The sequence below is a fragment of the Ambystoma mexicanum genome, chromosome 9, assembly GCF_040938575.1.
Source record: "Ambystoma mexicanum isolate Mex_15411 chromosome 9, UKY_AmexF1_1, whole genome shotgun sequence".
NCBI classification, from domain to species: domain Eukaryota; kingdom Metazoa; phylum Chordata; class Amphibia; order Caudata; family Ambystomatidae; genus Ambystoma; species Ambystoma mexicanum.
In genome coordinates, this window is record NC_090931.1 from 562,267,030 (window position 1) to 562,292,596 (window position 25,567).

A 25,567-nucleotide genomic window follows, 5' to 3' on the forward strand; every position below is an offset into this window, starting at 1 on the left:
GCTGGCCTACTTCCATTTCACAAAGGTTAAGCCATTCTGATTTGCCACTGTTTTCCATCTGGCGCAATCCTCGTGCTTCTGTGAAAACAACACTGTACTGCCCCTTTGGGGGATTTGAATCTGCCTATTCAGCTGGGTACTTTTCAGGTCTGACTCAAATGCTTGTCTGGCCAATGCGCGCAATACCCTTCCATCACATGCATTACGTTCTCATAAAAGTCACACCGCCATTGTTCACGTTGCCTCCCACTTATGCTTGCTCGAATTCCACTGCAAAGCTTCCCAGATATTGAATAACACTCATTGCCATCGTAATATGGCCACTCTGTTTACTGAGGCCAGCCTTGGCTGGGCCATGGGAGCCCCTTGTCTCTGTCATCCACACTGACGAATTTTATTGGCTGCTGGTCTTCAATATGTAAATTTACAAAGTACAGGCATTTTTGTCATCTTTTGCCAACGCTATGGATAGGAAATGTTTTCTATGGTGTTGCGGGAAAGGTTTTCCTATGCAGAAATGGAGGGGCTTTTTGTTGCCTTTGGGACGATAGACGCTTTCCCACCCTAAGTGATATGGGTGGCAGCTTCTTCCACCTGCCTGGGCTGCCCTTTGTGCTATTAAGACTATACTTTCAGGGATCATTTCTATAGTTCTTAACTGAGGAAATGTGTTCGAAAGTGTCTGGTCTTCGCTAACCACGAGGAAGAGTTGAAGTGTTCTCTTCTGAGCGTGAAGCAAGTGGACAGTGTTGCATTTATGCAGCTGCTGTCTGCTATTGATGACCGTTCCTCTCTCCCTTTCAGGAGGGTTGGAGGAAGGGAACACAAACTGAGTGGTTAGCTGCTTATTATTCTGGTGAAAAATAGAGACAGCTCCCCTGTTCTTAGGGTTGCTTGGTGTCTGTGCTGTCGATTATGTGGGTTCTGATTTGTTAGCTGTGCAAATATCCACATGGACCAAACACCTTGCGTCGCCCCGGTAAACACAATTGGCCGTGGGCCCTTTTGTGTGCTGCCCTGGGGGACCCAAGCGACAAGTTCCGGCTGTTGCATGCTGGCCTACTTCCATTTCACAAAGGTTAAGCCATTCTGATTTGCCACTGTTTTTCATCTGGCGCAATCCTCGTGCTTCTGTGAAAACAACACTGTACTGCCTTTGAATCTGCCTATTCAGCTGGGTACTTTTCAGGTCCGACTCAAATGCTTGTCTGGCCAATGCGCGCAATACCCTTCCATCACATGCATTACGTTCTCATAAAAGTCACACCGCCATTGTTCACGTTGCCTCCCACTTATGCTTGCTCGAATTCCACTGCAAAGCTTCCCAGATATTGAATAACACTCATTGCCATCGTAATATGGCCACTCTGTTTACTGAGGCCAGCCTTGGCTGGGCCATGGGAGCCCCTTGTCTCTGTCATCCACACTGACGAATTTTATTGGCTGCTGGTTTTCAATATGTAAATTTACAAAGTACAGGCATTTTTGTCATCTTTTGCCAACGCTATGGAAAGGAAAGGTTTTCTATGGGGTTGCGGGAAAGGTTTTCCTATGCAGAAATGGGGGGGCTTTTTGTTGCCTTTGGGACGATAGATGCTTTCCCACCCTAAGTGAGATGGGTGGCAGCTTCTTCCACCTACCTGGGCTGCCCTTTGTGCTATTAAGACTATACTTTCAGGGATCATTTCTATAGTTCTTAACTGAGGAAATGTGTTCGAAAGTGTCTGGTCTTCGCTAACCACGAGGAAGAGTTGAAGTGTTCTCTTCTGAGCGTGAAGCAAGTGGACAGTGTTGCATTTATGCAGCTGCTGTCTGCTATTGATGACCGTTCCTCTCTCCCTTTCAGGAGGGTTGGAGGAAGGGAACACAAACTGAGTGGTTAGCTGCTTATTATTCTGGTGAAAAATAGAGACAGCTCCCCTGTTCTTAGGGTTGCTTGGTGTCTGTGCTGTCGATTATGTGGGTTCTGATTTGTTAGCTGTGCAAATCTCCACATGGACCAAACACCTTGCGTCTCCCCGGTAAACACAATTGGCCGTGGGCCCTTTTGTGCGCTGCCCTGGGGGACCCAAGCGACAAGTTCCGGCTGTTGCATGCTGGCCTACTTCCATTTCACAAAGGTTAAGCCATTCTGATTTGCCACTGTTTTTCATCTGGCGCAATCCTCGTGCTTCTGTGAAAACAACACTGTACTGCCTTTGAATCTGCCTATTCAGCTGGGTACTTTTCAGGTCCGACTCAAATGCTTGTCTGGCCAATGCGCGCAATACCCTTCCATCACATGCATTACGTTCTCATAAAAGTCACACCGCCATTGTTCACGTTGCCTCCCACTTATGCTTGCTCGAATTCCACTGCAAAGCTTCCCAGATATTGAATAACACTCATTGCCATCGTAATATGGCCACTCTGTTTACTGAGGCCAGCCTTGGCTGGGCCATGGGAGCCCCTTGTCTCTGTCATCCACACTGACGAATTTTATTGGCTTCTGGTCTTCAATATGTAAATTTACAAAGTACAGGCATTTTTGTCATCTTTTGCCAACGCTATGGATAGGAAATGTTTTCTATGGTGTTGCGGGAAAGGTTTTCCTATGCAGAAATGGAGGGGCTTTTTGTTGCCTTTGGGACGATAGACGCTTTCCCACCCTAAGTGATATGGGTGGCAGCTTCTTCCACCTGCCTGGGCTGCCCTTTGTGCTATTAAGACTATACTTTCAGGGATCATTTCTATAGTTCATAACTGAGGAAATGTGTTCGAAAGTGTCTGGTCTTCGCTAACCACGAGGAAGAGTTGAAGTGTTCAGCTATTGATGACCGTTCCTCTCTCTCCCTTTCAGGAGGGTTGGAGGAAGGGAACACAAACTGAGTGGTTAGCTGCTTATTATTCTGGTGAAAAATAGAGACAGCTCCCCTGTTCTTAGGGTTGCTTGGTGTCTGTGCTGTCGATTATGTGGGTTCTGATTTGTTAGCTGTGCAAATCTCCACATGGACCAAACACCTTGCGTCGCCCCGGTAAACACAATTGGCCGTGGGCCCTTTTGTGCGCTGCCCTGGGGGACCCAAGCGACAAGTTCCGGCTGTTGCATGCTGGCCTACTTCCATTTCACAAAGGTTAAGCCATTCTGATTTGCCACTGTTTTCCATCTGGCGCAATCCTCGTGCTTCTGTGAAAACAACACTGTACTGCCCCTTTGGGGGATTTGAATCTGCCTATTCAGCTGGGTACTTTTCAGGTCTGACTCAAATGCTTGTCTGGCCAATGCGCGCAATACCCTTCCATCACATGCATTACGTTCTCATAAAAGTCACACCGCCATTGTTCACGTTGCCTCCCACTTATGCTTGCTCGAATTCCACTGCAAAGCTTCCCAGATATTGAATAACACTCATTGCCATCGTAATATGGCCACTCTGTTTACTGAGGCCAGCCTTGGCTGGGCCATGGGAGCCCCTTGTCTCTGTCATCCACACTGACGAATTTTATTGGCTGCTGGTCTTCAATATGTAAATTTACAAAGTACAGGCATTTTTGTCATCTTTTGCCAACGCTATGGATAGGAAATGTTTTCTATGGTGTTGCGGGAAAGGTTTTCCTATGCAGAAATGGAGGGGCTTTTTGTTGCCTTTGGGACGATAGACGCTTTCCCACCCTAAGTGATATGGGTGGCAGCTTCTTCCACCTGCCTGGGCTGCCCTTTGTGTTCAGACTATACTTTCAGGGATCATTTCTATAGTTCTTAACTGAGGAAATGTGTTCGAAAGTGTCTGGTCTTCGCTAACCACGAGGAAGAGTTGAAGTGTTCTCTTCTGAGCGTGAAGCAAGTGGACAGTGTTGCATTTATGCAGCTGCTGTCTGCTATTGATGACCGTTCCTCTCTCCCTTTCAGGAGGGTTGGAGGAAGGGAACACAAACTGAGTGGTTAGCTGCTTATTATTCTGGTGAAAAATAGAGACAGCTCCCCTGTTCTTAGGGTTGCTTGGTGTCTGTGCTGTCGATTATGTGGGTTCTGATTTGTTAGCTGTGCAAATCTCCACATGGACCAAACACCTTGCGTCGCCCCGGTAAACACAATTGGCCGTGGGCCCTTTTGTGCGCTGCCCTGGGGGACCCAAGCGACAAGTTCCGGCTGTTGCATGCTGGCCTACTTCCATTTCACAAAGGTTAAGCCATTCTGATTTGCCACTGTTTTCCATCTGGCGCAATCCTCGTGCTTCTGTGAAAACAACACTGTACTGCCCCTTTGGGGGATTTGAATCTGCCTATTCAGCTGGGTACTTTTCAGGTCCGACTCAAATGCTTGTCTGGCCAATGCGCGCAATACCCTTCCATCACATGCATTACGTTCTCATAAAAGTCACACCGCCATTGTTCACGTTGCCTCCCACTTATGCTTGCTCGAATTCCACTGCAAAGCTTCCCAGATATTGAATAACACTCATTGCCATCGTAATATGGCCACTCTGTTTACTGAGGCCAGCCTTGGCTGGGCCATGGGAGCCCCTTGTCTCTGTCATCCACACTGACAAATTTTATTGGCTGCTGGTCTTCAATATGTAAATTTACAAAGTACAGGCATTTTTGTCATCTTTTGCCAACGCTATGGAAAGGAAAGGTTTTCTATGGGGTTGCGGGAAAGGTTTTCCTATGCAGAAATGGGGGGGCTTTTTGTTGCCTTTGGGACGATAGATGCTTTCCCACCCTAAGTGAGATGGGTGGCAGCTTCTTCCACCTGCCTGGGCTGCCCTTTGTGCTATTAAGACTATACTTTCAGGGATCATTTCTATAGTTCTTAACTGAGGAAATGTGTTCGAAAGTGTCTGGTCTTCGCTAACCACGAGGAAGAGTTGAAGTGTTCTCTTCTGAGCGTGAAGCAAGTGGACAGTGTTGCATTTATGCAGCTGCTGTCTGCTATTGATGACCGTTCCTCTCTCCCTTTCAGGAGGGTTGGAGGAAGGGAACACAAACTGAGTGGTTAGCTGCTTATTATTCTGGTGAAGAATAGAGACAGCTCCCCTGTTCTTAGGGTTGCTTGGTGTCTGTGCTGTCGATTATGTGGGTTCTGATTTGTTAGCTGTGCAAATCTCCACATGGACCAAACACCTTGCGTCGCCCCGGTAAACACAATTGGCCGTGGGCCCTTTTGTGCGCTGCCCTGGGGGACCCAAGCGACAAGTTCCGGCTGTTGCATGCTGGCCTACTTCCATTTCACAAAGGTTAAGCCATTCTGATTTGCCACTGTTTTTCATCTGGCGCAATCCTCGTGCTTCTGTGAAAACAACACTGTACTGCCTTTGAATCTGCCTATTCAGCTGGGTACTTTTCAGGTCCGACTCAAATGCTTGTCTGGCCAATGCGCGCAATACCCTTCCATCACATGCATTACGTTCTCATAAAAGTCACACCGCCATTGTTCACGTTGCCTCCCACTTATGCTTGCTCGAATTCCACTGCAAAGCTTCCCAGATATTGAATAACACTCATTGCCATCGTAATATGGCCACTCTGTTTACTGAGGCCAGCCTTGGCTGGGCCATGGGAGCCCCTTGTCTCTGTCATCCACACTGACGAATTTTATTGGCTGCTGGTTTTCAATATGTAAATTTACAAAGTACAGGCATTTTTGTCATCTTTTGCCAACGCTATGGAAAGGAAAGGTTTTCTATGGGGTTGCGGGAAAGGTTTTCCTATGCAGAAATGGGGGGGCTTTTTGTTGCCTTTGGGACGATAGATGCTTTCCCACCCTAAGTGAGATGGGTGGCAGCTTCTTCCACCTACCTGGGCTGCCCTTTGTGCTATTAAGACTATACTTTCAGGGATCATTTCTATAGTTCTTAACTGAGGAAATGTGTTCGAAAGTGTCTGGTCTTCGCTAACCACGAGGAAGAGTTGAAGTGTTCTCTTCTGAGCGTGAAGCAAGTGGACAGTGTTGCATTTATGCAGCTGCTGTCTGCTATTGATGACCGTTCCTCTCTCCCTTTCAGGAGGGTTGGAGGAAGGGAACACAAACTGAGTGGTTAGCTGCTTATTATTCTGGTGAAAAATAGAGACAGCTCCCCTGTTCTTAGGGTTGCTTGGTGTCTGTGCTGTCGATTATGTGGGTTCTGATTTGTTAGCTGTGCAAATCTCCACATGGACCAAACACCTTGCGTCTCCCCGGTAAACACAATTGGCCGTGGGCCCTTTTGTGCGCTGCCCTGGGGGACCCAAGCGACAAGTTCCGGCTGTTGCATGCTGGCCTACTTCCATTTCACAAAGGTTAAGCCATTCTGATTTGCCACTGTTTTTCATCTGGCGCAATCCTCGTGCTTCTGTGAAAACAACACTGTACTGCCTTTGAATCTGCCTATTCAGCTGGGTACTTTTCAGGTCCGACTCAAATGCTTGTCTGGCCAATGCGCGCAATACCCTTCCATCACATGCATTACGTTCTCATAAAAGTCACACCGCCATTGTTCACGTTGCCTCCCACTTATGCTTGCTCGAATTCCACTGCAAAGCTTCCCAGATATTGAATAACACTCATTGCCATCGTAATATGGCCACTCTGTTTACTGAGGCCAGCCTTGGCTGGGCCATGGGAGCCCCTTGTCTCTGTCATCCACACTGACGAATTTTATTGGCTGCTGGTCTTCAATATGTAAATTTACAAAGTACAGGCATTTTTGTCATCTTTTGCCAACGCTATGGATAGGAAATGTTTTCTATGGTGTTGCGGGAAAGGTTTTCCTATGCAGAAATGGAGGGGCTTTTTGTTGCCTTTGGGACGATAGACGCTTTCCCACCCTAAGTGATATGGGTGGCAGCTTCTTCCACCTGCCTGGGCTGCCCTTTGTGCTATTAAGACTATACTTTCAGGGATCATTTCTATAGTTCATAACTGAGGAAATGTGTTCGAAAGTGTCTGGTCTGCGCTAACCACGAGGAAGAGTTGAAGTGTTCAGCTATTGATGACCGTTCCTCTCTCTCCCTTTCAGGAGGGTTGGAGGAAGGGAACACAAACTGAGTGGTTAGCTGCTTATTATTCTGGTGAAAAATAGAGACAGCTCCCCTGTTCTTAGGGTTGCTTGGTGTCTGTGCTGTCGATTATGTGGGTTCTGATTTGTTAGCTGTGCAAATCTCCACATGGACCAAACACCTTGCGTCGCCCCGGTAAACACAATTGGCCGTGGGCCCTTTTGTGCGCTGCCCTGGGGGACCCAAGCGACAAGTTCCGGCTGTTGCATGCTGGCCTACTTCCATTTCACAAAGGTTAAGCCATTCTGATTTGCCACTGTTTTCCATCTGGCGCAATCCTCGTGCTTCTGTGAAAACAACACTGTACTGCCCCTTTGGGGGATTTGAATCTGCCTATTCAGCTGGGTACTTTTCAGGTCTGACTCAAATGCTTGTCTGGCCAATGCGCGCAATACCCTTCCATCACATGCATTACGTTCTCATAAAAGTCACACCGCCATTGTTCACGTTGCCTCCCACTTATGCTTGCTCGAATTCCACTGCAAAGCTTCCCAGATATTGAATAACACTCATTGCCATCGAAATATGGCCACTCTGTTTACTGAGGCCAGCCTTGGCTGGGCCATGGGAGCCCCTTGTCTCTGTCATCCACACTGACGAATTTTATTGGCTGCTGGTCTTCAATATGTAAATTTACAAAGTACAGGCATTTTTGTCATCTTTTGCCAACGCTATGGATAGGAAATGTTTTCTATGGTGTTGCGGGAAAGGTTTTCCTATGCAGAAATGGAGGGGCTTTTTGTTGCCTTTGGGACGATAGACGCTTTCCCACCCTAAGTGATATGGGTGGCAGCTTCTTCCACCTGCCTGGGCTGCCCTTTGTGCTATTAAGACTATACTTTCAGGGATCATTTCTATAGTTCTTAACTGAGGAAATGTGTTCGAAAGTGTCTGGTCTTCGCTAACCACGAGGAAGAGTTGAAGTGTTCTCTTCTGAGCGTGAAGCAAGTGGACAGTGTTGCATTTATGCAGCTGCTGTCTGCTATTGATGACCGTTCCTCTCTCCCTTTCAGGAGGGTTGGAGGAAGGGAACACAAACTGAGTGGTTAGCTGCTTATTATTCTGGTGAAAAATAGAGACAGCTCCCCTGTTCTTAGGGTTGCTTGGTGTCTGTGCTGTCGATTATGTGGGTTCTGATTTGTTAGCTGTGCAAATCTCCACATGGACCAAACACCTTGCGTCGCCCCGGTAAACACAATTGGCCGTGGGCCCTTTTGTGCGCTGCCCTGGGGGACCCAAGCGACAAGTTCCGGCTGTTGCATGCTGGCCTACTTCCATTTCACAAAGGTTAAGCCATTCTGATTTGCCACTGTTTTCCATCTGGCGCAATCCTCGTGCTTCTGTGAAAACAACACTGTACTGCCCCTTTGGGGGATTTGAATCTGTCTATTCAGCTGGGTACTTTTCAGGTCCGACTCAAATGCTTGTCTGGCCAATGCGCGCAATACCCTTCCATCACATGCATTACGTTCTCATAAAAGTCACACCGCCATTGTTCACGTTGCCTCCCACTTATGCTTGCTCGAATTCCACTGCAAAGCTTCCCAGATATTGAATAACACTCATTGCCATCGTAATATGGCCACTCTGTTTACTGAGGCCAGCCTTGGCTGGGCCATGGGAGCCCCTTGTCTCTGTCATCCACACTGACAAATTTTATTGGCTGCTGGTCTTCAATATGTAAATTTACAAAGTACAGGCATTTTTGTCATCTTTTGCCAACGCTATGGAAAGGAAAGGTTTTCTATGGGGTTGCGGGAAAGGTTTTCCTATGCAGAAATGGGGGGGCTTTTTGTTGCCTTTGGGACGATAGATGCTTTCCCACCCTAAGTGAGATGGGTGGCAGCTTCTTCCACCTGCCTGGGCTGCCCTTTGTGCTATTAAGACTATACTTTCAGGGATCATTTCTATAGTTCTTAACTGAGGAAATGTGTTCGAAAGTGTCTGGTCTTCGCTAACCACGAGGAAGAGTTGAAGTGTTCTCTTCTGAGCGTGAAGCAAGTGGACAGTGTTGCATTTATGCAGCTGCTGTCTGCTATTGATGACCGTTCCTCTCTCCCTTTCAGGAGGGTTGGAGGAAGGGAACACAAACTGAGTGGTTAGCTGCTTATTATTCTGGTGAAAAATAGAGACAGCTCCCCTGTTCTTAGGGTTGCTTGGTGTCTGTGCTGTCGATTATGTGGGTTCTGATTTGTTAGCTGTGCAAATCTCCACATGGACCAAACACCTTGCGTCGCCCCGGTAAACACAATTGGCCGTGGGCCCTTTTGTGCGCTGCCCTGGGGGACCCAAGCGACAAGTTCCGGCTGTTGCATGCTGGCCTACTTCCATTTCACAAAGGTTAAGCCATTCTGATTTGCCACTGTTTTTCATCTGGCGCAATCCTCGTGCTTCTGTGAAAACAACACTGTACTGCCTTTGAATCTGCCTATTCAGCTGGGTACTTTTCAGGTCCGACTCAAATGCTTGTCTGGCCAATGCGCGCAATACCCTTCCATCACATGCATTACGTTCTCATAAAAGTCACACCGCCATTGTTCACGTTGCCTCCCACTTATGCTTGCTCGAATTCCACTGCAAAGCTTCCCAGATATTGAATAACACTCATTGCCATCGTAATATGGCCACTCTACTGAGGCCAGCCTTGGCTGGGCCATGGGAGCCCCTTGTCTCTGTCATCCACACTGACGAATTTTATTGGCTGCTGGTCTTCAATATGTAAATTTACAAAGTACAGGCATTTTTGTCATCTTTTGCCAACGCTATGGATAGGAAATGTTTTCTATGGTGTTGCGGGAAAGGTTTTCCTATGCAGAAATGGAGGGGCTTTTTGTTGCCTTTGGGACGATAGACGCTTTCCCACCCTAAGTGAGATGGGTGGCAGCTTCTTCCACCTGCCTGGGCTGCCCTTTGTGCTATTAAGACTATACTTTCAGGGATCATTTCTATAGTTCTTAACTGAGGAAATGTGTTCGAAAGTGTCTGGTCTTCGCTAACCACGAGGAAGAGTTGAAGTGTTCTCTTCTGAGCGTGAAGCAAGTGGACAGTGTTGCATTTATGCAGCTGCTGTCTGCTATTGATGACCGTTCCTCTCTCCCTTTCAGGAGGGTTGGAGGAAGGGAACACAAACTGAGTGGTTAGCTGCTTATTATTCTGGTGAAAAATAGAGACAGCTCCCCTGTTCTTAGGGTTGCTTGGTGTCTGTGCTGTCGATTATGTGGGTTCTGATTTGTTAGTTGTGCAAATCTCCACATGGAACAAACACCTTGCGTCGCCCCGGTAAACACAATTGGCCATGGGCCCTTTTGTGCGCTGCCCTGGGGGACCCAAGCGACAAGTTACGGCTGTTGCATGCTGGCCTACTTCCATTTCACAAAGGTTAAGCCATTCTGATTTGCCACTGTTTTCCATCTGGCGCAATCCTCGTGCTTCTGTGAAAACAACACTGTACTGCCCCTTTGGGGGATTTGAATCTGCCTATTCAGCTGGGTACTTTTCAGGTCCGACTCAAATGCTTGTCTGGCCAATGCGCGCAATACCCTTCCATCACATGCATTACGTTCTCATAAAAGTCACACCGCCATTGTTCACGTTGCCTCCCACTTATGCTTGCTCGAATTCCACTGCAAAGCTTCCCAGATATTGAATAACACTCATTGCCATCGTAATATGGCCACTCTGTTTACTGAGGCCAGCCTTGGCTGGGCCATGGGAGCCCCTTGTCTCTGTCATCCACACTGACGAATTTTATTGGCTGCTGGTCTTCAATATGTAAATTTACAAAGTACAGGCATTTTTGTCATCTTTTGCCAACGCTATGGATAGGAAATGTTTTCTATGGTGTTGCGGGAAAGGTTTTCCTATGCAGAAATGGAGGGGCTTTTTGTTGCCTTTGGGACGATAGACGCTTTCCCACCCTAAGTGAGATGGGTGGCAGCTTCTTCCACCTGCCTGGGCTGCCCTTTGTGCTATTCAGACTATACTTTCAGGGATCATTTCTATAGTTCTTAACTGAGGAAATGTGTTCGAAAGTGTCTGGTCTTCGCTAACCACGAGGAAGAGTTGAAGTGTTCTCTTCTGAGCGTGAAGCAAGTGGACAGTGTTGCATTTATGCAGCTGCTGTCTGCTATTGATGACCGTTCCTCTCTCCCTTTCAGGAGGGTTGGAGGAAGGGAACACAAACTGAGTGGTTAGCTGCTTATTATTCTGGTGAAAAATAGAGACAGCTCCCCTGTTCTTAGGGTTGCTTGGTGTCTGTGCTGTCGATTATGTGGGTTCTGATTTGTTAGTTGTGCAAATCTCCACATGGAACAAACACCTTGCGTCGCCCCGGTAAACACAATTGGCCATGGGCCCTTTTGTGCGCTGCCCTGGGGGACCCAAGCGACAAGTTCCGGCTGTTGCATGCTGGCCTACTTCCATTTCACAAAGGTTAAGCCATTCTGATTTGCCACTGTTTTCCATCTGGCGCAATCCTCGTGCTTCTGTGAAAACAACACTGTACTGCCCCTTTGGGGGATTTGAATCTGCCTATTCAGCTGGGTACTTTTCAGGTCCGACTCAAATGCTTGTCTGGCCAATGCGCGCAATACCCTTCCATCACATGCATTACGTTCTCATAAAAGTCACACCGCCATTGTTCACGTTGCCTCCCACTTATGCTTGCTCGAATTCCACTGCAAAGCTTCCCAGATATTGAATAACACTCATTGCCATCGTAATATGGCCACTCTGTTTACTGAGGCCAGCCTTGGCTGGGCCATGGGAGCCCCTTGTCTCTGTCATCCACACTGACGAATTTTATTGGCTGCTGGTCTTCAATATGTAAATTTACAAAGTACAGGCATTTTTGTCATCTTTTGCCAACGCTATGGATAGGAAATGTTTTCTATGGTGTTGCGGGAAAGGTTTTCCTATGCAGAAATGGAGGGGCTTTTTGTTGCCTTTGGGACGATAGACGCTTTCCCACCCTAAGTGAGATGGGTGGCAGCTTCTTCCACCTGCCTGGGCTGCCCTTTGTGCTATTAAGACTATACTTTCAGGGATCATTTCTATAGTTCTTAACTGAGGAAATGTGTTCGAAAGTGTCTGGTCTTCGCTAACCACGAGGAAGAGTTGAAGTGTTCTCTTCTGAGCGTGAAGCAAGTGGACAGTGTTGCATTTATGCAGCTGCTGTCTGCTATTGATGACCGTTCCTCTCTCCCTTTCAGGAGGGTTGGAGGAAGGGAACACAAACTGAGTGGTTAGCTGCTTATTATTCTGGTGAAAAATAGAGACAGCTCCCCTGTTCTTAGGGTTGCTTGGTGTCTGTGCTGTCGATTATGTGGGTTCTGATTTGTTAGCTGTGCAAATCTCCACATGGACCAAACACCTTGCGTCGCCCCGGTAAACACAATTGGCCGTGGGCCCTTTTGTGCGCTGCCCTGGGGGACCCAAGCGACAAGTTCCGGCTGTTGCATGCTGGCCTACTTCCATTTCACAAAGGTTAAGCCATTCTGATTTGCCACTGTTTTCCATCTGGCGCAATCCTCGTGCTTCTGTGAAAACAACACTGTACTGCCCCTTTGGGGGATTTGAATCTGTCTATTCAGCTGGGTACTTTTCAGGTCCGACTCAAATGCTTGTCTGGCCAATGCGCGCAATACCCTTCCATCACATGCATTACGTTCTCATAAAAGTCACACCGCCATTGTTCACGTTGCCTCCCACTTATGCTTGCTCGAATTCCACTGCAAAGCTTCCCAGATATTGAATAACACTCATTGCCATCGTAATATGGCCACTCTGTTTACTGAGGCCAGCCTTGGCTGGGCCATGGGAGCCCCTTGTCTCTGTCATCCACACTGACGAATTTTATTGGCTGCTGGTCTTCAATATGTAAATTTACAAAGTACAGGCATTTTTGTCATCTTTTGCCAACGCTATGGATAGGAAATGTTTTCTATGGTGTTGCGGGAAAGGTTTTCCTATGCAGAAATGGAGGGGCTTTTTGTTGCCTTTGGGACGATAGACGCTTTCCCACCCTAAGTGAGATGGGTGGCAGCTTCTTCCACCTGCCTGGGCTGCCCTTTGTGCTATTAAGACTATACTTTCAGGGATCATTTCTATAGTTCTTAACTGAGGAAATGTGTTCGAAAGTGTCTGGTCTTCGCTAACCACGAGGAAGAGTTGAAGTGTTCTCTTCTGAGCATGAAGCAAGTGCACAGTGTTGCATTTATGCAGCTGCTGTCTGCTATTGATGACCGTTCCTCTCTCCCTTTCAGGAGGGTTGGAGGAAGGGAACACAAACTGAGTGGTTAGCTGCTTATTATTCTGGTGAAAAATAGAGACAGCTCCCCTGTTCTTAGGGTTGCTTGGTGTCTGTGCTGTCGATTATGTGGGTTCTGATTTGTTAGCTGTGCAAATCTCCACATGGACCAAACACCTTGCGTCGCCCCGGTAAACACAATTGGCCGTGGGCCCTTTTGTGCGCTGCCCTGGGGGACCCAAGCGACAAGTTCCGGCTGTTGCATGCTGGCCTACTTCCATTTCACAAAGGTTAAGCCATTCTGATTTGCCACTGTTTTTCATCTGGCGCAATCCTCGTGCTTCTGTGAAAACAACACTGTACTGCCTTTGAATCTGCCTATTCAGCTGGGTACTTTTCAGGTCCGACTCAAATGCTTGTCTGGCCAATGCGCGCAATACCCTTCCATCACATGCATTACGTTCTCATAAAAGTCACACCGCCATTGTTCACGTTGCCTCCCACTTATGCTTGCTCGAATTCCACTGCAAAGCTTCCCAGATATTGAATAACACTCATTGCCATCGTAATATGGCCACTCTGTTTACTGAGGCCAGCCTTGGCTGGGCCATGGGAGCCCCTTGTCTCTGTCATCCACACTGACGAATTTTATTGGCTGCTGGTTTTCAATATGTAAATTTACAAAGTACAGGCATTTTTGTCATCTTTTGCCAACGCTATGGAAAGGAAAGGTTTTCTATGGGGTTGCGGGAAAGGTTTTCCTATGCAGAAATGGGGGGGCTTTTTGTTGCCTTTGGGACGATAGATGCTTTCCCACCCTAAGTGAGATGGGTGGCAGCTTCTTCCACCTACCTGGGCTGCCCTTTGTGCTATTAAGACTATACTTTCAGGGATCATTTCTATAGTTCTTAACTGAGGAAATGTGTTCGAAAGTGTCTGGTCTTCGCTAACCACGAGGAAGAGTTGAAGTGTTCTCTTCTGAGCGTGAAGCAAGTGGACAGTGTTGCATTTATGCAGCTGCTGTCTGCTATTGATGACCGTTCCTCTCTCCCTTTCAGGAGGGTTGGAGGAAGGGAACACAAACTGAGTGGTTAGCTGCTTATTATTCTGGTGAAAAATAGAGACAGCTCCCCTGTTCTTAGGGTTGCTTGGTGTCTGTGCTGTCGATTATGTGGGTTCTGATTTGTTAGCTGTGCAAATCTCCACATGGACCAAACACCTTGCGTCGCCCCGGTAAACACAATTGGCCGTGGGCCCTTTTGTGCGCTGCCCTGGGGGACCCAAGCGACAAGTTCCGGCTGTTGCATGCTGGCCTACTTCCATTTCACAAAGGTTAAGCCATTCTGATTTGCCACTGTTTTCCATCTGGCGCAATCCTCGTGCTTCTGTGAAAACAACACTGTACTGCCCCTTTGGGGGATTTGAATCTGCCTATTCAGCTGGGTACTTTTCAGGTCTGACTCAAATGCTTGTCTGGCCAATGCGCGCAATACCCTTCCATCACATGCATTACGTTCTCATAAAAGTCACACCGCCATTGTTCACGTTGCCTCCCACTTATGCTTGCTCGAATTCCACTGCAAAGCTTCCCAGATATTGAATAACACTCATTGCCATCGTAATATGGCCACTCTGTTTACTGAGGCCAGCCTTGGCTGGGCCATGGGAGCCCCTTGTCTCTGTCATCCACACTGACGAATTTTATTGGCTGCTGGTCTTCAATATGTAAATTTACAAAGTACAGGCATTTTTGTCATCTTTTGCCAACGCTATGGATAGGAAATGTTTTCTATGGTGTTGCGGGAAAGGTTTTCCTATGCAGAAATGGAGGGGCTTTTTGTTGCCTTTGGGACGATAGACGCTTTCCCACCCTAAGTGATATGGGTGGCAGCTTCTTCCACCTGCCTGGGCTGCCCTTTGTGCTATTAAGACTATACTTTCAGGGATCATTTCTATAGTTCTTAACTGAGGAAATGTGTTCGAAAGTGTCTGGTCTTCGCTAACCACGAGGAAGAGTTGAAGTGTTCTCTTCTGAGCGTGAAGCAAGTGGACAGTGTTGCATTTATGCAGCTGCTGTCTGCTATTGATGACCGTTCCTCTCTCCCTTTCAGGAGGGTTGGAGGAAGGGAACACAAACTGAGTGGTTAGCTGATTATTATTCTGGTGAAAAATAGAGACAGCTCCCCTGTTCTTAGGGTTGCTTGGTGTCTGTGCTGTCGATTATGTGGGTTCTGATTTGTTAGCTGTGCAAATCTCCACATGGACCAAACACCTTGCGTCGCCCCGGTAAACACAATTGGCCGTGGGCCCTTTTGTGCGCTGCCCTGGGGGACCCAAGCGACAAGTTCCGGCTGTTGCATGCTGGCCTACTTCCATTTCACAAAGGTTAAGCCATTCTGATTTGCCACTGTTTTCCATCTGGCGCAATCCTCGTGCTTCTGTGAAAACAACACTGTACTGCCCCTTTGGGGGATTTGAATCTGCCTATTCAGCTGGGTACTTTTCAGGTCTGACTCAAATGCTTGTCTGGCCAATGCGCGCAATACCCTTCCATCACATGCATTACGTTCTCATAAAAGTCACACCGCCATTGTTCACGTTGCCTCCCACTTATGCTTGCTCGAATTCCACTACAAAGCTTCCCAGATATTGAATAACACTCATTGCCATCGTAATATGGCCACTCTGTTTACTGAGGCCAGCCTTGGCTGGGCCATGGGAGCCCCTTGTCTCTGTCATCCACACTGACAAATTTTATTGGCTGCTGGTCTTCAATATGTAAATTTACAAAGTACAGGCATTTTTGTCATCTTTTGCCAACGCTATGGAAAGGAAAGGTTTTCTATGGGGTTGCGGGAAAGGTTTTCCTATGCAGAAATGGGGGGGCTTTTTGTTGCCTTTGGGACGATAGATGCTTTCCCACCCTAAGTGAGATGGGTGGCAGCTTCTTCCACCTGCCTGGGCTGCCCTTTGTGCTATTAAGACTATACTTTCAGGGATCATTTCTATAGTTCTTAACTGAGGAAATGTGTTCGAAAGTGTCTGGTCTTCGCTAACCACGAGGAAGAGTTGAAGTGTTCTCTTCTGAGCGTGAAGCAAGTGGACAGTGTTGCATTTATGCAGCTGCTGTCTGCTATTGATGACCGTTCCTCTCTCCCTTTCAGGAGGGTTGGAGGAAGGGAACACAAACTGAGTGGTTAGCTGCTTATTATTCTGGTGAAGAATAGAGACAGCTCCCCTGTTCTTAGGGTTGCTTGGTGTCTGTGCTGTCGATTATGTGGGTTCTGATTTGTTAGCTGTGCAAATCTCCACATGGACCAAACACCTTGCGTCGCCCCGGTAAACACAATTGGCCGTGGGCCCTTTTGTGCGCTGCCCTGGGGGACCCAAGCGACAAGTTCCGGCTGTTGCATGCTGGCCTACTTCCATTTCACAAAGGTTAAGCCATTCTGATTTGCCACTGTTTTTCATCTGGCGCAATCCTCGTGCTTCTGTGAAAACAACACTGTACTGCCTTTGAATCTGCCTATTCAGCTGGGTACTTTTCAGGTCCGACTCAAATGCTTGTCTGGCCAATGCGCGCAATACCCTTCCATCACATGCATTACGTTCTCATAAAAGTCACACCGCCATTGTTCACGTTGCCTCCCACTTATGCTTGCTCGAATTCCACTGCAAAGCTTCCCAGATATTGAATAACACTCATTGCCATCGTAATATGGCCACTCTGTTTACTGAGGCCAGCCTTGGCTGGGCCATGGGAGCCCCTTGTCTCTGTCATCCACACTGACGAATTTTATTGGCTGCTGGTTTTCAATATGTAAATTTACAAAGTACAGGCATTTTTGTCATCTTTTGCCAACGCTATGGAAAGGAAAGGTTTTCTATGGGGTTGCGGGAAAGGTTTTCCTATGCAGAAATGGGGGGGCTTTTTGTTGCCTTTGGGACGATAGATGCTTTCCCACCCTAAGTGAGATGGGTGGCAGCTTCTTCCACCTACCTGGGCTGCCCTTTGTGCTATTAAGACTATACTTTCAGGGATCATTTCTATAGTTCTTAACTGAGGAAATGTGTTCGAAAGTGTCTGGTCTTCGCTAACCACGAGGAAGAGTTGAAGTGTTCTCTTCTGAGCGTGAAGCAAGTGGACAGTGTTGCATTTATGCAGCTGCTGTCTGCTATTGATGACCGTTCCTCTCTCCCTTTCAGGAGGGTTGGAGGAAGGGAACACAAACTGAGTGGTTAGCTGCTTATTATTCTGGTGAAAAATAGAGACAGCTCCCCTGTTCTTAGGGTTGCTTGGTGTCTGTGCTGTCGATTATGTGGGTTCTGATTTGTTAGCTGTGCAAATCTCCACATGGACCAAACACCTTGCGTCTCCCCGGTAAACACAATTGGCCGTGGGCCCTTTTGTGCGCTGCCCTGGGGGACCCAAGCGACAAGTTCCGGCTGTTGCATGCTGGCCTACTTCCATTTCACAAAGGTTAAGCCATTCTGATTTGCCACTGTTTTTCATCTGGCGCAATCCTCGTGCTTCTGTGAAAACAACACTGTACTGCCTTTGAATCTGCCTATTCAGCTGGGTACTTTTCAGGTCCGACTCAAATGCTTGTCTGGCCAATGCGCGCAATACCCTTCCATCACATGCATTACGTTCTCATAAAAGTCACACCGCCATTGTTCACGTTGCCTCCCACTTATGCTTGCTCGAATTCCACTGCAAAGCTTCCCAGATATTGAATAACACTCATTGCCATCGTAATATGGCCACTCTGTTTACTGAGGCCAGCCTTGGCTGGGCCATGGGAGCCCCTTGTCTCTGTCATCCACACTGACGAATTTTATTGGCTGCTGGTCTTCAATATGTAAATTTACAAAGTACAGGCATTTTTGTCATCTTTTGCCAACGCTATGGATAGGAAATGTTTTCTATGGTGTTGCGGGAAAGGTTTTCCTATGCAGAAATGGAGGGGCTTTTTGTTGCCTTTGGGACGATAGACGCTTTCCCACCCTAAGTGATATGGGTGGCAGCTTCTTCCACCTGCCTGGGCTGCCCTTTGTGCTATTAAGACTATACTTTCAGGGATCATTTCTATAGTTCATAACTGAGGAAATGTGTTCGAAAGTGTCTGGTCTGCGCTAACCACGAGGAAGAGTTGAAGTGTTCAGCTATTGATGACCGTTCCTCTCTCTCCCTTTCAGGAGGGTTGGAGGAAGGGAACACAAACTGAGTGGTTAGCTGCTTATTATTCTGGTGAAAAATAGAGACAGCTCCCCTGTTCTTAGGGTTGCTTGGTGTCTGTGCTGTCGATTATGTGGGTTCTGATTTGTTAGCTGTGCAAATCTCCACATGGACCAAACACCTTGCGTCGCCCCGGTAAACACAATTGGCCGTGGGCCCTTTTGTGCGCTGCCCTGGGGGACCCAAGCGACAAGTTCCGGCTGTTGCATGCTGGCCTACTTCCATTTCACAAAGGTTAAGCCATTCTGATTTGCCACTGTTTTCCATCTGGCGCAATCCTCGTGCTTCTGTGAAAACAACACTGTACTGCCCCTTTGGGGGATTTGAATCTGCCTATTCAGCTGGGTACTTTTCAGGTCTGACTCAAATGCTTGTCTGGCCAATGCGCGCAATACCCTTCCATCACATGCATTACGTTCTCATAAAAGTCACACCGCCATTGTTCACGTTGCCTCCCACTTATGCTTGCTCGAATTCCACTGCAAAGCTTCCCAGATATTGAATAACACTCATTGCCATCGAAATATGGCCACTCTGTTTACTGAGGCCAGCCTTGGCTGGGCCATGGGAGCCCCTTGTCTCTGTCATCCACACTGACGAATTTTATTGGCTGCTGGTCTTCAATATGTAAATTTACAAAGTACAGGCATTTTTGTCATCTTTTGCCAACGCTATGGATAGGAAATGTTTTCTATGGTGTTGCGGGAAAGGTTTTCCTATGCAGAAATGGAGGGGCTTTTTGTTGCCTTTGGGACGATAGACGCTTTCCCACCCTAAGTGATATGGGTGGCAGCTTCTTCCACCTGCCTGGGCTGCCCTTTGTGCTATTAAGACTATACTTTCAGGGATCATTTCTATAGTTCTTAACTGAGGAAATGTGTTCGAAAGTGTCTGGTCTTCGCTAACCACGAGGAAGAGTTGAAGTGTTCTCTTCTGAGCGTGAAGCAAGTGGACAGTGTTGCATTTATGCAGCTGCTGTCTGCTATTGATGACCGTTCCTCTCTCCCTTTCAGGAGGGTTGGAGGAAGGGAACACAAACTGAGTGGTTAGCTGCTTATTATTCTGGTGAAAAATAGAGACAGCTCCCCTGTTCTTAGGGTTGCTTGGTGTCTGTGCTGTCGATTATGTGGGTTCTGATTTGTTAGCTGTGCAAATCTCCACATGGACCAAACACCTTGCGTCGCCCCGGTAAACACAATTGGCCGTGGGCCCTTTTGTGCGCTGCCCTGGGGGACCCAAGCGACAAGTTCCGGCTGTTGCATGCTGGCCTACTTCCATTTCACAAAGGTTAAGCCATTCTGATTTGCCACTGTTTTCCATCTGGCGCAATCCTCGTGCTTCTGTGAAAACAACACTGTACTGCCCCTTTGGGGGATTTGAATCTGTCTATTCAGCTGGGTACTTTTCAGGTCCGACTCAAATGCTTGTCTGGCCAATGCGCGCAATACCCTTCCATCACATGCATTACGTTCTCATAAAAGTCACACCGCCATTGTTCACGTTGCCTCCCACTTATGCTTGCTCGAATTCCACTGCAAAGCTTCCCAGATATTGAATAACACTCATTGCCATCGTAATATGGCCACTCTGTTTACTGAGGCCAGCCTTGGCTGGGCCATGGGAGCCCCTTGTCTCTGTCATCCACACTGACAAATTTTATTGGCTGCTGGTCTTCAATATGTAAATTTACAAAGTACAGGCATTTTTGTCATCTTTTGCCAACGCTATGGAAAGGAAAGGTTTTCTATGGGGTTGCGGGAAAGGTTTTCCTATGCAGAAATGGGGGGGCTTTTTGTTGCCTTTGGGACGATAGATGCTTTCCCACCCTAAGTGAGATGGGTGGCAGCTTCTTCCACCTGCCTGGGCTGCCCTTTGTGCTATTAAGACTATACTTTCAGGGATCATTTCTATAGTTCTTAACTGAGGAAATGTGTTCGAAAGTGTCTGGTCTTCGCTAACCACGAGGAAGAGTTGAAGTGTTCTCTTCTGAGCGTGAAGCAAGTGGACAGTGTTGCATTTATGCAGCTGCTGTCTGCTATTGATGACCGTTCCTCTCTCCCTTTCAGGAGGGTTGGAGGAAGGGAACACAAACTGAGTGGTTAGCTGCTTATTATTCTGGTGAAAAATAGAGACAGCTCCCCTGTTCTTAGGGTTGCTTGGTGTCTGTGCTGTCGATTATGTGGGTTCTGATTTGTTAGCTGTGCAAATCTCCACATGGACCAAACACCTTGCGTCGCCCCGGTAAACACAATTGGCCGTGGGCCCTTTTGTGCGCTGCCCTGGGGGACCCAAGCGACAAGTTCCGGCTGTTGCATGCTGGCCTACTTCCATTTCACAAAGGTTAAGCCATTCTGATTTGCCACTGTTTTTCATCTGGCGCAATCCTCGTGCTTCTGTGAAAACAACACTGTACTGCCTTTGAATCTGCCTATTCAGCTGGGTACTTTTCAGGTCCGACTCAAATGCTTGTCTGGCCAATGCGCGCAATACCCTTCCATCACATGCATTACGTTCTCATAAAAGTCACACCGCCATTGTTCACGTTGCCTCCCACTTATGCTTGCTCGAATTCCACTGCAAAGCTTCCCAGATATTGAATAACACTCATTGCCATCGTAATATGGCCACTCTACTGAGGCCAGCCTTGGCTGGGCCATGGGAGCCCCTTGTCTCTGTCATCCACACTGACGAATTTTATTGGCTGCTGGTCTTCAATATGTAAATTTACAAAGTACAGGCATTTTTGTCATCTTTTGCCAACGCTATGGATAGGAAATGTTTTCTATGGTGTTGCGGGAAAGGTTTTCCTATGCAGAAATGGAGGGGCTTTTTGTTGCCTTTGGGACGATAGACGCTTTCCCACCCTAAGTGAGATGGGTGGCAGCTTCTTCCACCTGCCTGGGCTGCCCTTTGTGCTATTAAGACTATACTTTCAGGGATCATTTCTATAGTTCTTAACTGAGGAAATGTGTTCGAAAGTGTCTGGTCTTCGCTAACCACGAGGAAGAGTTGAAGTGTTCTCTTCTGAGCGTGAAGCAAGTGGACAGTGTTGCATTTATGCAGCTGCTGTCTGCTATTGATGACCGTTCCTCTCTCCCTTTCAGGAGGGTTGGAGGAAGGGAACACAAACTGAGTGGTTAGCTGCTTATTATTCTGGTGAAAAATAGAGACAGCTCCCCTGTTCTTAGGGTTGCTTGGTGTCTGTGCTGTCGATTATGTGGGTTCTGATTTGTTAGTTGTGCAAATCTCCACATGGAACAAACACCTTGCGTCGCCCCGGTAAACACAATTGGCCATGGGCCCTTTTGTGCGCTGCCCTGGGGGACCCAAGCGACAAGTTACGGCTGTTGCATGCTGGCCTACTTCCATTTCACAAAGGTTAAGCCATTCTGATTTGCCACTGTTTTCCATCTGGCGCAATCCTCGTGCTTCTGTGAAAACAACACTGTACTGCCCCTTTGGGGGATTTGAATCTGCCTATTCAGCTGGGTACTTTTCAGGTCCGACTCAAATGCTTGTCTGGCCAATGCGCGCAATACCCTTCCATCACATGCATTACGTTCTCATAAAAGTCACACCGCCATTGTTCACGTTGCCTCCCACTTATGCTTGCTCGAATTCCACTGCAAAGCTTCCCAGATATTGAATAACACTCATTGCCATCGTAATATGGCCACTCTGTTTACTGAGGCCAGCCTTGGCTGGGCCATGGGAGCCCCTTGTCTCTGTCATCCACACTGACGAATTTTATTGGCTGCTGGTCTTCAATATGTAAATTTACAAAGTACAGGCATTTTTGTCATCTTTTGCCAACGCTATGGATAGGAAATGTTTTCTATGGTGTTGCGGGAAAGGTTTTCCTATGCAGAAATGGAGGGGCTTTTTGTTGCCTTTGGGACGATAGACGCTTTCCCACCCTAAGTGAGATGGGTGGCAGCTTCTTCCACCTGCCTGGGCTGCCCTTTGTGCTATTAAGACTATACTTTCAGGGATCATTTCTATAGTTCTTAACTGAGGAAATGTGTTCGAAAGTGTCTGGTCTTCGCTAACCACGAGGAAGAGTTGAAGTGTTCTCTTCTGAGCGTGAAGCAAGTGGACAGTGTTGCATTTATGCAGCTGCTGTCTGCTATTGATGACCGTTCCTCTCTCCCTTTCAGGAGGGTTGGAGGAAGGGAACACAAACTGAGTGGTTAGCTGCTTATTATTCTGGTGAAAAATAGAGACAGCTCCCCTGTTCTTAGGGTTGCTTGGTGTCTGTGCTGTCGATTATGTGGGTTCTGATTTGTTAGTTGTGCAAATCTCCACATGGAACAAACACCTTGCGTCGCCCCGGTAAACACAATTGGCCATGGGCCCTTTTGTGCGCTGCCCTGGGGGACCCAAGCGACAAGTTCCGGCTGTTGCATGCTGGCCTACTTCCATTTCACAAAGGTTAAGCCATTCTGATTTGCCACTGTTTTCCATCTGGCGCAATCCTCGTGCTTCTGTGAAAACAACACTGTACTGCCCCTTTGGGGGATTTGAATCTGCCTATTCAGCTGGGTACTTTTCAGGTCCGACTCAAATGCTTGTCTGGCCAATGCGCGCAATACCCTTCCATCACATGCATTACGTTCTCATAAAAGTCACACCGCCATTGTTCACGTTGCCTCCCACTTATGCTTGCTCGAATTCCACTGCAAAGCTTCCCAGATATTGAATAACACTCATTGCCATCGTAATATGGCCACTCTGTTTACTGAGGCCAGCCTTGGCTGGGCCATGGGAGCCCCTTGTCTCTGTCATCCACACTGACGAATTTTATTGGCTGCTGGTCTTCAATATGTAAATTTACAAAGTACAGGCATTTTTGTCATCTTTTGCCAACGCTATGGATAGGAAATGTTTTCTATGGTGTTGCGGGAAAGGTTTTCCTATGCAGAAATGGAGGGGCTTTTTGTTGCCTTTGGGACGATAGACGCTTTCCCACCCTAAGTGAGATGGGTGGCAGCTTCTTCCACCTGCCTGGGCTGCCCTTTGTGCTATTAAGACTATACTTTCAGGGATCATTTCTATAGTTCTTAACTGAGGAAATGTGTTCGAAAGTGTCTGGTCTTCGCTAACCACGAGGAAGAGTTGAAGTGTTCTCTTCTGAGCGTGAAGCAAGTGGACAGTGTTGCATTTATGCAGCTGCTGTCTGCTATTGATGACCGTTCCTCTCTCCCTTTCAGGAGGGTTGGAGGAAGGGAACACAAACTGAGTGGTTAGCTGCTTATTATTCTGGTGAAAAATAGAGACAGCTCCCCTGTTCTTAGGGTTGCTTGGTGTCTGTGCTGTCGATTATGTGGGTTCTGATTTGTTAGTTGTGCAAATCTCCACATGGAACAAACACCTTGCGTCGCCCCGGTAAACACAATTGGCCGTGGGCCCTTTTGTGCGCTGCCCTGGGGGACCCAAGCGACAAGTTCCGGCTGTTGCATGCTGGCCTACTTCCATTTCACAAAGGTTAAGCCATTCTGATTTGCCACTGTTTTCCATCTGGCGCAATCCTCGTGCTTCTGTGAAAACAACACTGTACTGCCTTTGAATCTGCCTATTCAGCTGGGTACTTTTCAGGTCCGACTCAAATGCTTGTCTGGCCAATGCGCGCAATACCCTTCCATCACATGCATTACGTTCTCATAAAAGTCACACCGCCATTGTTCACGTTGCCTCCCACTTATGCTTGCTCGAATTCCACTGCAAAGCTTCCCAGATATTGAATAACACTCATTGCCATCGTAATATGGCCACTCTGTTTACTGAGGCCAGCCTTGGCTGGGCCATGGGAGCCCCTTGTCTCTGTCATCCACACTGACGAATTTTATTGGCTGCTGGTCTTCAATATGTAAATTTACAAAGTACAGGCATTTTTGTCATCTTTTGCCAACGCTATGGATAGGAAATGTTTTCTATGGTGTTGCGGGAAAGGTTTTCCTATGCAGAAATGGAGGGGCTTTTTGTTGCCTTTGGGACGATAGACGCTTTCCCACCCTAAGTGAGATGGGTGGCAGCTTCTTCCACCTGCCTGGGCTGCCCTTTGTGCTATTAAGACTATACTTTCAGGGATCATTTCTATAGTTCTTAACTGAGGAAATGTGTTCGAAAGTGTCTGGTCTTCGCTAACCACGAGGAAGAGTTGAAGTGTTCTCTTCTGAGCGTGAAGCAAGTGGACAGTGTTGCATTTATGCAGCTGCTGTCTGCTATTGATGACCGTTCCTCTCTCCCTTTCAGGAGGGTTGGAGGAAGGGAACACAAACTGAGTGGTTAGCTGCTTATTATTCTGGTGAAAAATAGAGACAGCTCCCCTGTTCTTAGGGTTGCTTGGTGTCTGTGCTGTCGATTATGTGGGTTCTGATTTGTTAGCTGTGCAAATCTCCACATGGACCAAACACCTTGCGTCGCCCCGGTAAACACAATTGGCCGTGGGCCCTTTTGTGCGCTGCCCTGGGGGACCCAAGCGACAAGTTCCGGCTGTTGCATGCTGGCCTACTTCCATTTCACAAAGGTTAAGCCATTCTGATTTGCCACTGTTTTCCATCTGGCGCAATCCTCGTGCTTCTGTGAAAACAACACTGTACTGCCCCTTTGGGGGATTTGAATCTGTCTATTCAGCTGGGTACTTTTCAGGTCCGACTCAAATGCTTGTCTGGCCAATGCGCGCAATACCCTTCCATCACATGCATTACGTTCTCATAAAAGTCACACCGCCATTGTTCACGTTGCCTCCCACTTATGCTTGCTCGAATTCCACTGCAAAGCTTCCCAGATATTGAATAACACTCATTGCCATCGTAATATGGCCACTCTGTTTACTGAGGCCAGCCTTGGCTGGGCCATGGGAGCCCCTTGTCTCTGTCATCCACACTGACGAATTTTATTGGCTGCTGGTCTTCAATATGTAAATTTACAAAGTACAGGCATTTTTGTCATCTTTTGCCAACGCTATGGATAGGAAATGTTTTCTATGGTGTTGCGGGAAAGGTTTTCCTATGCAGAAATGGAGGGGCTTTTTGTTGCCTTTGGGACGATAGACGCTTTCCCAC

General features: G+C 47.5%; 21 non-coding genes and 3 pseudogenes across 21 annotated transcripts; all 24 read left to right on the forward strand.

The window, feature by feature from the left end:
- Positions 1 to 620: 620 nt before the first annotated feature.
- Positions 621 to 838, forward strand: LOC138490150 (small nucleolar RNA U3). The gene has a single exon (XR_011275207.1). It is a non-coding gene; the product is annotated as a small nucleolar RNA U3 (small nucleolar RNA).
- An 824-nt stretch (positions 839 to 1,662) lies between these two features.
- On the forward strand, positions 1,663 to 1,880 carry LOC138490151 (small nucleolar RNA U3). Its single transcript, XR_011275208.1, has one exon. It is a non-coding gene; the product is annotated as a small nucleolar RNA U3 (small nucleolar RNA).
- Positions 1,881 to 2,704: 824 nt separating this feature from the next.
- LOC138490525 (small nucleolar RNA U3) lies at positions 2,705 to 2,873 on the forward strand (annotated as a pseudogene).
- Positions 2,874 to 3,705: 832 nt separating this feature from the next.
- LOC138490681 (small nucleolar RNA U3) lies at positions 3,706 to 3,923 on the forward strand. The gene has a single exon (XR_011275599.1). It is a non-coding gene; the product is annotated as a small nucleolar RNA U3 (small nucleolar RNA).
- Positions 3,924 to 4,758: 835 nt separating this feature from the next.
- On the forward strand, positions 4,759 to 4,976 carry LOC138490153 (small nucleolar RNA U3). Its single transcript, XR_011275209.1, has one exon. It is a non-coding gene; the product is annotated as a small nucleolar RNA U3 (small nucleolar RNA).
- Positions 4,977 to 5,800: 824 nt separating this feature from the next.
- LOC138490154 (small nucleolar RNA U3) lies at positions 5,801 to 6,018 on the forward strand. The gene has a single exon (XR_011275210.1). It is a non-coding gene; the product is annotated as a small nucleolar RNA U3 (small nucleolar RNA).
- An 824-nt stretch (positions 6,019 to 6,842) lies between these two features.
- Positions 6,843 to 7,011, forward strand: LOC138490530 (small nucleolar RNA U3; annotated as a pseudogene).
- Positions 7,012 to 7,846: 835 nt separating this feature from the next.
- LOC138490155 (small nucleolar RNA U3) lies at positions 7,847 to 8,064 on the forward strand. The gene has a single exon (XR_011275211.1). It is a non-coding gene; the product is annotated as a small nucleolar RNA U3 (small nucleolar RNA).
- An 835-nt stretch (positions 8,065 to 8,899) lies between these two features.
- LOC138490156 (small nucleolar RNA U3) lies at positions 8,900 to 9,117 on the forward strand. Its single transcript, XR_011275212.1, has one exon. It is a non-coding gene; the product is annotated as a small nucleolar RNA U3 (small nucleolar RNA).
- Positions 9,118 to 9,937: 820 nt separating this feature from the next.
- LOC138490157 (small nucleolar RNA U3) lies at positions 9,938 to 10,155 on the forward strand. The gene has a single exon (XR_011275213.1). It is a non-coding gene; the product is annotated as a small nucleolar RNA U3 (small nucleolar RNA).
- Positions 10,156 to 10,990: 835 nt separating this feature from the next.
- LOC138490682 (small nucleolar RNA U3) lies at positions 10,991 to 11,208 on the forward strand. The gene has a single exon (XR_011275600.1). It is a non-coding gene; the product is annotated as a small nucleolar RNA U3 (small nucleolar RNA).
- An 835-nt stretch (positions 11,209 to 12,043) lies between these two features.
- LOC138490158 (small nucleolar RNA U3) lies at positions 12,044 to 12,261 on the forward strand. The gene has a single exon (XR_011275214.1). It is a non-coding gene; the product is annotated as a small nucleolar RNA U3 (small nucleolar RNA).
- Positions 12,262 to 13,096: 835 nt separating this feature from the next.
- LOC138490366 (small nucleolar RNA U3) lies at positions 13,097 to 13,314 on the forward strand. The gene has a single exon (XR_011275401.1). It is a non-coding gene; the product is annotated as a small nucleolar RNA U3 (small nucleolar RNA).
- Positions 13,315 to 14,138: 824 nt separating this feature from the next.
- On the forward strand, positions 14,139 to 14,356 carry LOC138490159 (small nucleolar RNA U3). The gene has a single exon (XR_011275215.1). It is a non-coding gene; the product is annotated as a small nucleolar RNA U3 (small nucleolar RNA).
- An 835-nt stretch (positions 14,357 to 15,191) lies between these two features.
- LOC138490160 (small nucleolar RNA U3) lies at positions 15,192 to 15,409 on the forward strand. Its single transcript, XR_011275216.1, has one exon. It is a non-coding gene; the product is annotated as a small nucleolar RNA U3 (small nucleolar RNA).
- An 835-nt stretch (positions 15,410 to 16,244) lies between these two features.
- On the forward strand, positions 16,245 to 16,462 carry LOC138490161 (small nucleolar RNA U3). The gene has a single exon (XR_011275217.1). It is a non-coding gene; the product is annotated as a small nucleolar RNA U3 (small nucleolar RNA).
- An 824-nt stretch (positions 16,463 to 17,286) lies between these two features.
- Positions 17,287 to 17,504, forward strand: LOC138490162 (small nucleolar RNA U3). Its single transcript, XR_011275218.1, has one exon. It is a non-coding gene; the product is annotated as a small nucleolar RNA U3 (small nucleolar RNA).
- Positions 17,505 to 18,328: 824 nt separating this feature from the next.
- LOC138490531 (small nucleolar RNA U3) lies at positions 18,329 to 18,497 on the forward strand (annotated as a pseudogene).
- An 835-nt stretch (positions 18,498 to 19,332) lies between these two features.
- On the forward strand, positions 19,333 to 19,550 carry LOC138490164 (small nucleolar RNA U3). The gene has a single exon (XR_011275219.1). It is a non-coding gene; the product is annotated as a small nucleolar RNA U3 (small nucleolar RNA).
- An 835-nt stretch (positions 19,551 to 20,385) lies between these two features.
- On the forward strand, positions 20,386 to 20,603 carry LOC138490165 (small nucleolar RNA U3). Its single transcript, XR_011275220.1, has one exon. It is a non-coding gene; the product is annotated as a small nucleolar RNA U3 (small nucleolar RNA).
- An 820-nt stretch (positions 20,604 to 21,423) lies between these two features.
- On the forward strand, positions 21,424 to 21,641 carry LOC138490166 (small nucleolar RNA U3). Its single transcript, XR_011275221.1, has one exon. It is a non-coding gene; the product is annotated as a small nucleolar RNA U3 (small nucleolar RNA).
- An 835-nt stretch (positions 21,642 to 22,476) lies between these two features.
- On the forward strand, positions 22,477 to 22,694 carry LOC138490167 (small nucleolar RNA U3). The gene has a single exon (XR_011275222.1). It is a non-coding gene; the product is annotated as a small nucleolar RNA U3 (small nucleolar RNA).
- Positions 22,695 to 23,529: 835 nt separating this feature from the next.
- LOC138490168 (small nucleolar RNA U3) lies at positions 23,530 to 23,747 on the forward strand. Its single transcript, XR_011275223.1, has one exon. It is a non-coding gene; the product is annotated as a small nucleolar RNA U3 (small nucleolar RNA).
- An 824-nt stretch (positions 23,748 to 24,571) lies between these two features.
- LOC138490169 (small nucleolar RNA U3) lies at positions 24,572 to 24,789 on the forward strand. The gene has a single exon (XR_011275224.1). It is a non-coding gene; the product is annotated as a small nucleolar RNA U3 (small nucleolar RNA).
- Positions 24,790 to 25,567: the final 778 nt, after the last annotated feature.